We start from the raw sequence: 11,247 nt of genomic DNA, 5'->3' as shown, positions 1-11,247 counted from the left end.
CTAATCGCTATTAGCATGTAGCTATTCACTGCTAGCATGTGTAGCATGTTGGAAGTGCTGTTTGCTAGCATGAGTCAAAAGAGCCAAAACTCATCTCTATACGATGTTCTGATACAGAGATATAGGTCTTTCAAAACGGTTGCTAGGGTACTCAAGTTTGGTTGCTATGGAGTTGCTTGGGAGCTGGAAGCATTAAACTTAAGAAGTTTAAAGTGGTTTGAAGTTTAAAGTAGTTTAAAGTAGTTTGAAGTTTATGATAGATATATAAATAAGTTAGATAGATACACACAAACAAACACACACACACACACACACACACACTCAGACTACCTCGCTCACACACTCAGTCAGACACACACACACTCAGAGTTTATGAGTTTAGAGTTTATAAGTGTACGAGTTTTTGAGTTTAGAGTTTATAAGTTTAAATGAGTTTAGAGTTCAGAGTTTATTAATTTATGAGTTTAAGAGTTCATAAGTCTATGAATTCATGAGTTTATTAGTTAATTAGTTATTAAATTTAAGTTAATTATTTTATAAATGTATGAGATTAGAGTTTATTAGTTTAAATGAGTTTCATTGGCTAATATATATAGAACGGCAGTTTGGTTTAGTCTTCAAGGTGTTTAGATTTGAATTTTTGTCGGTTGGTGAGTTTGAATCTGGATTTGAATTTTTTAGAACTCCCCAATGTAAGTCAATGGGAGTTTTTCCGAGTTTTGATCGTCATTTGTAGGAAAACCGTAAGTCCGATCAGTCTGAAAAGATAAAGCAACTCGAGTCAGAACAGTTTGAAGGTCTGAGCCGAGTTTGGAGTATGTAGAGTTAAAGCGGAGGAGATTGAGTGGAATTTTTTGGTAAGAATAATAATAATAATAACTAGATGCGAAAGTTCGTCGAGACAAACTTTAAGTTGGCTTGAGAAAGTTTGGACCGGAACGTTTTTTGCTAGGCGGTTGTTAGGATGTTATGGGTGGTCGCTATGGTGTTGCTAAGGTATTCTGGGTGGTTGCTAGGCGGTTGCTAGGGTATTTTGGGTGGTTGCTAGGGTGTTTTGGGTGGTTGCTAGGCGGTTGCTAGGGTCTTTTGGGTGGTTGCTAGGTGGTTGCTAGGGTGTTCTGGGTGGTTGCTAGGATATTTTTGGTGGTTGCTAGGGTCTTTTGGGTGGTTGCTAGACGGTTGCTAGGGTCTTTTGGGTGGTTGCTAGGGTCTTTTGGGTGGTTGCTAGGCGGTTGCTAGGGTATTTTGGGCGGTTGCTAGGATGTTCTGGGTGGTTGCTATGCAGTTGCTAGGGTGTTATGGGTGGTTGCTATGGTGTTGCTAGGCGGTTGCTAAGGTATTTTGGGTGGTTGCTAGGGTGTTCTGGGTGGTTGCTAGGCAGTTGCTAGGGTGTTATGGGTGGTTGCTATGGTGTTGCTAGGCGTTGCTAAGGTATTCTGGGTGGTTGCTGGGTGGTGGCTAGGGTGTTCTGGGTGGTTGCTAGGCTGTTTTTGGTGGTTGCTAGGGTATTCTGGGTTGTTGCTAGGGTCTTTTGGGTGGTTGCTAGGCGGTTGCTAGGGTGTTTTGGGTGGTTGCTAGGGTGTTTTGGGTGGTTGCTAGGCGGTTGCTAGGGTCTTTTGGGTGGTTGCTAGGGGTCTTTTGGGTGTTGCTAGGGTGTTCTGGGTGGTTGCTAGGGTCTTTTGGGTGGTTGCTAGGCGGTTGCTAGGGTGTTTTAGGTGGTTGCTAGGATATTTTGGGTGGTTGCTAAGGTATTTTGGGTGGTTGCTAGGGTGTTCTGGGTGGTTTCTAGGCGGTTGCTAGGGTCTTTTGGGTGGTTGCTAGGGGTCTTTTGGGTGTTGCTAGGGTGTTCTGGGTGGTTGCTAGGGTCTTTTGGGTGGTTGCTAGGCGGTTGCTAGGGTGTTTTGGGTGGTTGCTAGGATATTTTGGGTGGTTGCTAAGGTATTTTGGGTGGTTGCTAGGGTGTTCTGGGTGGTTGCTAGGCGGTTGCTAGGGTGTTCTGGGGGGTTGCTATGGTATTATTCTGGGTGGTTGCTAGGTGGTGGCTAGGGTGTTCTGGGTGGTTGCTAGGCTGTTTTGGGTGGTTGCTAGGGTCTTTTGGGTGGTTGCTAGGCGGTTGCTAGGGTGTTTTGGGTGGTTGCTAGGATATTTTGGGTGGTTGCTAGGCGGTTGCTAGGGTCTTTTGGATGGTTGCTAGGGTCTTTTGGGTGGTTGCTAGGCGGTTGCTAGGGTATTTTGGGTGGTTGCTAGGGTCTTTTGGGTGGTTGCTAGGGTGTTCTGGGTGGTTGCTAGGCGGTTGCTAGGGTCTTTTGGGTGGTTGCTAGGCGGTTGCTAGGGTGTTCTGGGTTGTTGCTAGGCTGTTTTGGGTGGTTGCTAGGATATTCTGGGTGGTTGCTAGGCGGTTGCTAGGATATTTCTGGTGGTTGCTAGGGTCTTTTGGGTGGTTGCTAGGCAGTTGCTAGGATATTTTGGGTGGTTGCTAGGGTCTTTTGGGTGGTTGCTAGGCGGTTGCTAGGGTGTTTTGGGTGGTTGCTAGGGTCTTCTGGGTGGTTGCTAGGCGGTTGCTAGGGTGTTTTGGGTGGTTGCTAGGGTCTTTTGGGTGGTTGCTAGGCGGTTGCTAGGTAGTTCTGGGGGGTTGCTATGGTATTCAGGGCGGTTGATATGGTGTTACTAGGTGGTTGGTAGTTGTCACAGATGGTTACTATGGAGTTTTTATAGAGTTCTTAGCATGATCTTGGCATGATTTAACACTTAACTAATCGCTATTAGCATGTAGCTATTCACTGCTAGCATATGTAGCATGTTGGAAGTGCTGTTTGCTAGCATGAGTCAAAAGAGCCAAACCTCATCTCTATACGATGTTCTGATACAGAGATATAGGTCTTGCAAAATGGTTGCTAGGGTACTCAAGTTTGGTTGCTATGGAGTTGCTTGGGACCTGGGAGCTTTAAACTTAAGAAGTTTAAATTGGTTTAAAGTTTAAAGTAGTTTGAAGTTTATGACAGAGAGATAGATAGATAAATAAGTTAGATAGATACACACACACACACACACACACACACACTCACACAGACTACCTCGCTCACACACTCACTTAGACACACACACACACACACACTCAGAGTTTATGAGTTTAGAGTTTATAAGTGTATAAACTGATGAGTTTATAAGTGTATGAGTTTTTGAGTTTAGAGTTTATAAGTTTAAATGAGTTTAGAGTTCAGAGTTTATTAATTTATGAGTTTGAGTTCATAAGTCTATGAATTCATGAGTTTATTAGTTAATTAGTTATTAAATTTAAGTTAATTAGTTTATAAATGTATGAGATTAGAGTTTATTAGTTTAAATGAGTTTCATTGGCTAATATATATAGAACGGCAGTTTGGTTTAGTCTTCAAGGTATTTAGATTTGAATTTTTGTCGGTTGGTCAGTTTGAATCTGGATTTGAATTTTTTAGAACTCCCCAATGCAAGTCAATGGGAGTTTTTCCGAGTTTTGATCATCATTTGTAGGAAAACCGTAAGTCCGATCAGTCTGAAAAGATAAAGCAACTCGAGTCAGAACAGTTTGAGTGTCTGAGCCGAGTTTGGAGTATGTAGAGTTAAAGCTCTAGGAGGAGATTGAGTGTAATTTTTTGGTAAGAAGAATAATAATAATAATAATAATAAGTTTAAATAGGATTTCAATATGTTGGCTTTCTCAAGCCAACTTAACTAGATGCGAAAGTTCGTCGAGACAAACTTTAAGTTGGCTTGAGAAAGTTTGGACCAGAACGTTTTTTGCTAGGCGGTTGCTAGGATGTTATGGGTGGTCGCTATGGTGTTGCTAGGCGGTTGCTAGGGTATTCTGTGTGGTTGCTAGGCAGTTGCTAGGGTGTTTTGGGTGGTTGCTAGGCTGTTTTGGGTGGTTGCTAGGGTGTTCTGGGTGGTTGCTAGGCGGTTGCTAGGATATTTTGGGTGGTTGCTAGGATCTTTTGGGTGGTTGCTAGGCGGTTGCTAGGATCTTTTGGGTGGTTGCTAGGCGGTTGCTAGGGTCTTTTGGGTGGTTGCTAGGCGGTTGCTAGGGTCTTTTGGGTGGTTGCTAGGGTCTTTTGGGTGGTTGCTAGGCGGTTGCTAGGCTGTTTTGGGTGGTTGCTAGGATGTTTTGGGTGGTTGCTAGGATATTTTGGGTGGTTGCTAGGGTCTTTTGGGTGGTTGCTAGGCGGTTGCTAGGGTGTTTTGGGTGGTTGCTAGGATGTTTTGGGTGGTTGCTAGGGTCTTTTGGGTGGTTGCTAGGCGGTTGCTAGGGTGTTTTGGGTGGTTGCTAGGATATTTTGGGTGGTTGCTAGGCGGTTGCTAGGGTGTTTTGGGTGGTTGCTAGGATATTTTGGGTGGTTGCTAGGGTCTTTTGGGTGGTTGCTAGGGTGTTCTGGGTGGTTGCTAGGCGGTTGCTAGGGTGTTTTGGGTGGTTGCTAGGATATTTTGGGTGGTTGCTAGGGTCTTTTGGGTGGTTGCTAGGGTGTTCTGGGTGGTTGCTAGGCGGTTGCTAGGGTGTTCTGGGTGGTTGCTAGGGTCTTTTGGGTAGTTGCTAGGCGGTTGCTAGAAAATTTGGGGAGTTGCTAGGGTCTTTTGGGTGGTTGCTAGGCGGTTGCTAGGCGGTTGCTAGGATATTTTCGGTGGTTGCTAGGGTCTTTTGGGTGGTTGCTAGGCGGTTGCTAGGGTGTTTTGGGTGGTTGCTAGGGTGTTTTGGGTGGTTGCTAGGGTCTTTTGGGTGGTTGCTAGGCGGTTGCTAGGCGGTTGCTAGGATATTTTCGGTGGTTGCTAGGGTCTTTTGGGTGGTTGCTAGGCGGTTGCTAGGGTATTTTGGGTGGTTGCTAGGATATTTTTGGTGGTTACTAGGGTCTTTTGGGTGGTTGCTAGGCGGTTGCTAGGGTGTTTTGGGTGGTTGCTAGGGTCTTTTGGGTGGTTGCTAGGCGGTTGCTAGGGTGTTATGGGTGGTTGCTAGGCTGTTCTGGGTGGTTGATAGGCGGTTGCTAGGGTGTTATGGGTGGTTGCTATGGTGTTGCTAGGCGGTTGCTAAGGTATTCAGGGCGGTTGATATGGTGTTACTAGGTGGCTGGTAGTTGTCACAGATATGGTTACTATGGAGTTTTTATAGAGTTCTTAGCATGATCTTGGCATGATTTAACACTTAACTAATCACTATTAGCATGTAGCTATTCACTGCTAGCATGTGTAGTATGTTGGAAGTGCTGTTTGCTAGCATGAGTCAAAAGAGCCAAACCTCATCTCTATACGATGTTCTGATACAGAGATATAGGTCTTACAAAACGGTTGCTAGGGTACTCGAGTTTGGTTGCTATGGAGTTGCTTGGGAGCTGGAAGATTTAAACTTAAGAAGTTTATAGTGGTTTAAAGTTTAAAGTAGTTTAAAGTAGTTTGAAGTTCATGATAGATATATAAATAAGTTAGATAGATACACACAAACACACACACACACACACACACACACTCAGACTACCTCTCTCACACACTCAGTCAGACACACACACACTCAGAGTTTATGAGTTTAGAGTTTATAAGTGTACGAGTTTTTGAGTTTAGAGTTTATAAGTTTAAATGAGTTTAGAGTTCAGAGTTTATTAATTTATGAGTTTAAGAGTTCATAAGTCTATGAATTCATGAGTTTATTGGTTAATTAGTTATTAAATTTAAGTTAATTATTTTATAAATGTATGAGATTAGAGTTTATTAGTTTAAATGAGTTTCATTGGCTAATATATATAGAACGGCAGTTTGGTTTAGTCTTCAAGGTGTTTAGATTTGAATTTTTGTCGGTTGGTGAGTTTGAATCTGGATTTGAATTTTTTAGAACTCCCCAATGTAAGTCAATGGGAGTTTTTCCGAGTTTTGATCGTCATTTGTAGGAAAACCGTAAGTCCGATCAGTCTGAAAAGATAAAGCAACTCGAGTCAGAACAGTTTGAAGGTCTGAGCCGAGTTTGGAGTATGTAGAGTTAAAGCTCTAGGAGGAGATTGAGTGTAATTTTTTGGTAAGAATAATAATAATAATAACTAGATGCGAAAGTTCGTCGAGACAAACTTTAAGTTGGCTTGAGAAAGTTTGGACCAGAACGTTTTTTTGCTAGGCGTTTGCTAGGATGTTATGGGTGGTCGCTATGGTGTTGCTAGGCGGTTGCTAGGGTCTTTTGGGTGGTTGCTAGGGGGTTGCTAGGGTATTCTGGGTGGTTGTTAGGGTGTTTTGGGTGGTTGCTAGGCGGTTGCTAGGGTGTTTTGGGTGGTTGCTAGGCGGTTGCTAGGGTTTTTGGGTGGTTGCTAGGGTATTCTGGGTGGTTGCTACTGTGTTTTGGGTGGTTGCTACGGTGTTTTGGGTGGTTGCTAGGGTGTTTTGGGTGGTTGCTAGGCGGTTGCTAGGATATTTTAGGTGGTTGCTAGGGTCTTTTGGGTGGTTGCTAGGCGGTTGCTAGGGTCTTTTGGGTGGTTGCTAGGATATTTTGGGTGGTTGCTAGGGTCTTCTGGGTGGTTGCTAGGCGGTTGCTAGGGTATTTTGGGTGGTTGCTAGGGTGTTTTGGGTGGTTGCTAGGCGGTTGCTAGGATATTTTGAGTGGTTGCTAGTAGGGGTGTCCATGGTTAACCGATTAACCGATTAACCGTTAAAAATTGCGTAACCGAGTGAAACATTTTGCTCGGTTAAGTGGCGTCAATGGCGTGCACTGAATTTAGTTGTAATACATTTTTGCACCACCAGAGACCGCTAGACCAGTTTTCTAATATGAAGCGGGCAAAGAAAGCGCGCGTCCGAGAGTGAAGGCTGTGCGAGAGTGAAGGCTGTGCGCGAGCGTGCGCGAGCCAGAAACAAACATAGTATCCGCGCCACTGATGGCAGCACAATAATATCTGTCTGCAGAGCCGCAGAGCCACAGCTTTACCCCAGCAGTTTTACCTCGAGCATGCGCAATTTCATCACAACAGTTTTACCCGCAGAGTCCGTTTACCGTTACATTAACCCATACAATTTGTATTATGCATTTCCTAAACATGTACTTGCTAATCAAACACTTTATCTGAACAAACTACTAATCTATAAAACACAATCGGTCTTCCGACCTTTTACTATTGTGTTGATATGCGCGAGGGAGAGAGAGCAATACAGCGCTCGTGTTGTTTGAAGGCGGTGAGAGTGCGCGCGCGCGGCCGGGGCTCTCTCACTGTTTGTTCTTATGCGCCCTGTCCACTGATCTAAATAATTAGTTGTTACGATGACTTATTTGTTCCCTCGTTTTAATAAATCGTGGACACGTTGAACAAATTCCCTCCCTCATTTTGATTTAACGAATTACAACGTGGCCAAAAACAGTTTGATACTATTAATTAGTGAATGCTAAAGACCTATTTTTTGTGAATTGGTGAATATTCAGGTGAATTATTTCATGGCCACGAATTAATAATTATTAAACTGTTTTTCTTACCTGTGAAGATAGCTCTTCAGTGAAGGCCGACTATTCTCGTACAGCTTTTTATTCCTTTTTTTGGTGTGTGTGTGTGATGTGAACGGGTGAATATTCAGGTGAATTGTTTCGTGGCCACGAATTAATAATACCTCCGCACGTTTTACAAGACCCTTCTCGATCGCAGCGGCAACGAGCACTTTGATCACTTGATTTAAAAAACAAAACATTTCAGCGCTAGATCGCCAAAAAAAAAAAAAAAAACGAACGAACGAAATGAATGCTCTGCTAGTTAACTGGAGATGTTTTGTTTATTTGTATTGGTATTCCTGCCGCGAGATGTTTCAAAAGTGGTGGGGACAATACAATATCGACCTTAGAAAATAGTGGTGGGGTCGTGGGGATATGTCTCACCCGCGGCGCGCACACTATGGTTAACCGAGTATTAACCGCTAAGGGCCTCGGTTAACGGTTAATGAAAAACTTGAAAACGTGCAGCCCTAGTTGCTAGGGTGTTTTGGGTGGTTGCTAGGCGGTTGCTAGGGTATTTTGGGTGGTTGCTAGGGTGTTTTGGGTGGTTGCTAGGCGGTTGCTAGGGTATTCTGTGTGGTTGCTAGGGTGTTTTGGGTGGTTGTTAGGGTATTCTGGGTGGTTGCTAGGGTGTTTTGGGTGGTTGCTAGGGTGTTTTGGGTGGTTGCTAGGCGGTTGCTAGGGTATTCTGGGTGGTTGCTAGGGTGTTTTGGGTGGTTGTTAGGGTATTCTGGGTGGTTGCTAGGGTGTTTTGGGTGGTTGCTAGGGTGTTTTGGGTGGTTGCTAGGCGGTTGCTAGGGTATTCTGTGTGGTTGCTAGGGTGTTTTGGGTGGTTGTTAGGGTATTCTGGGTGGTTGCTAGGGTGTTTTGGGTGGTTGCTAGGGTGTTTTGGGTGGTTGCTAGGCGGTTGCTAGGGTATTCTGGGTGGTTGCTAGGGTGTTTTGGGTGGTTGTTAGGGTATTCTGGGTGGTTGCTAGGGTGTTTTGGGTGGTTGCTAGGGTATTCTGGGTGGTTGCTAGGGTGTTTTGGGTGGTTGCTAGGTGGTTGCTAGGATATTTTGGGTGGTTGCTAGGGTCTTTTGGGTGGTTGCTAGGCGGTTGCTAGGGTCTTTTGGGTGGTTGCTAGGATATTTTGGGTGGTTGCTAGGGTCTTCTGGGTGGTTGCTAGGCGGTTGCTAGGGTATTTTGGGTGGTTGCTAGGGTGTTTTGGGTGGTTGCTAGGCGGTTGCTAGGGTATTCTGGGTGGTTGCTAGGGTGTTTTGGGTGGTTGCTAGGGTATTCTGGGTGGTTGCTAGGGTGTTTTGGGTGGTTGCTAGGGTGTTTTGGGTGGTTGCTAGGCGGTTGCTAGGATATTTTGAGTGGTTGCTAGGGTGTTTTGGGTGGTTGCTAGGCGGTTGCTAGGGTATTCTGGGTGGTTGCTAGGGTGTTTTGGGTGGTTGCTAGGGTCTTTTGGGTGGTTGCTAGGCAGTTGCTAGGGTTTTTGGGTGGTTGCTAGGGTATTCTGGGTGGTTGCTAGGGTGTTTTGGGTGGTTGCTAGGCGGTTGCTAGGGTCTTATGGGTGGTTGCTAGGTGGTTGCTAGGGTGTTCTGGGTGGTTGCTAGGCGGTTGCTAGGGTGTTATGGGTGGTTGCTAGGCTGTTCTGGGTGGTTGATAGGCGGTTGCTAGGGTGTTATGGGTGGTTGTTATGGTGTTGCTAGGCGGTTGCTAAGGTATTCAGGGCGGTTGATATGGTGTTAATAGGTGGCTGGTAGTTGTCACAGATGGTTACTATGAAGTTTTTATAGAGTTCTTAGCATGATCTTGGCATGATTTAACACTTAACTAATCACTATTAGCATGTAGCTATTCACTGCTAGCATGTGTAGTATGTTGGAAGTGCTGTTTGCTAGCATGAGTCAAAAGAGCCAAACCTCATCTCTATACGATGTTCTGATACAGAGATATAGGTCTTACAAAACGGTTGCTAGGGTACTCGAGTTTGGTTGCTATGGAGTTGCTTGGGAGCTGGAAGATTTAAACTTAAGAAGTTTATAGTGGTTTGAAGTTTACAGTAGTTTACAGTAGTTTGAAGTTTGACAGATAGATAAATAAGTTAGATAGACACACACACACACACAAACACACACACACACACACACACACACAGACACACACAGACACACACACACTAACTCGCTCACACACTCACTCATAAACTCAGTGTGTGTGTCTGAGTTTAGAGTTTATAAGTGTATAAATTGATGAGTTTATAAGTGTATGAGTTCTTGAGTTTTGAGTTTATAAGTTTAAATCAGTTTAGAGTTTATAAGTTTAAATGAGATTAAGAGTTCAGAGTTTATTAATTTATGAGTTTAAGAGTTCATAAGTTTATGAATTCATGAGTTTATAAGTTAATTAGTTTATAAGTGTTTATAGTTTAGAGTTTATTAGTTTAAATGAGTCTCATTGGCTCATATAGTATATAGAACGGCAGTTTGGTTTAGTCTTCAAGGTGTTTAGATTTAAATTTTTGTCGGTTTGAATTTTTTAGAACTCCCCAATGTAAGTCAATGGGAGTTTTTGAATGAGTTTTTTCGAGTTTTGATCGTCATTTGTAGGAAAACTGTAAGTCCGATCAGTCTGAAAAGATATAGCATACCGAGTCAGATCAGTTTGAGTGTCTGAGCCGAGTTTGGAGTATGTAGAGTTAAAGCTCTAGGAGGAGTTTGATATAGATTTTTTTAGGGTCAGAAGAATAATAATAACTAGATGCGAAAGTTCGTCGAGACAAACTTTAAGTTGGCTTGAGAAAGTTTGGACCAGAACGTTTTTTTGCTAGGCGGTTGCTAGGATGTTATGGGTGGTCGCTATGGTGTTGCTAGGCGGTTGCTAGGGTATTTTGGGTGGTTGCTAGGCGGTTGCTAGGGTATTCTGGGTGGTTGCTAGGGTGTGTTGGGTGGTTGCTAGGTGGTTGCTAGGGTCTTTTGGGTGGTTGCTAGGGTTTTTGGGTGGTTGCTAGGGTGTTTTGGGTGGTTGCTAGGGTGTTTTGGGTGGTTGCTAGGCGGTTGCTAGGATATTTTGGGTGGTTGCTAGGGTCTTTTGGGTGGTTGCTAGGCGGTTGCTAGGGTCTTTTGGGTGGTTGCTAGGCGGTTGCTAGGGTATTTTGGGTGGTTGCTAGGGTGTTTTGGGTGGTTGCTAGGCGGTTGCTAGGATATTTTGAGTGGTTGCTATGGTGTTTTGGGTGGTTGCTAGGCGGTTGCTAGGGTATTTTGGGTGGTTGCTAGGGTGTTTTGGGTGGTTGCTAGGTGGTTGCTAGGGTATTCTGGGTGGTTGCTAGGGTGTTTTGGGTGGTTGCTAGGGTCTTTTGGGTGGTTGCTAGGCAGTTGCTAGGGTATTCTGGGTGGTTGCTAGGGTGTTTTGGGTGGTTGCTAGGGTGTTTTGGGTGGTTGCTAGGGTGTTTTGGGTGGTTGCTAGGCGGTTGCTAGGATGTTTTGGGTGGTTGCTAGGGTCTTCTGGGTGGTTGCTAGGGTGGTTGCTAGGCGGTTGCTAGGGTGTTATGGGTGATTGCTAGGCTGTTCTGGGTGGTTGATAGGCGGTTGCTAGGGTGTTATGGGTGGTTGCTATGGTGTTGCTAGGCGGTTGCTAAGGTATTCAGGGCGGTTGATATGGTGTTAATAGGTGGCTGGTAGTTGTCACAGATGGTTACTATGGAGTTTTTATAGAGTTCTTAGCATGATCTTGGCATGATTTAACACTTAACTAATCACTATTAGCATGTAGCTATTTACTGCTAGC

Source organism: Rutilus rutilus (genome assembly GCF_951802725.1).
Source record: "Rutilus rutilus genome assembly, chromosome: 5".
Taxonomy (NCBI): Eukaryota; Metazoa; Chordata; class Actinopteri; order Cypriniformes; family Leuciscidae; genus Rutilus; species Rutilus rutilus.
This window is presented reverse-complemented; position numbering follows the sequence as displayed.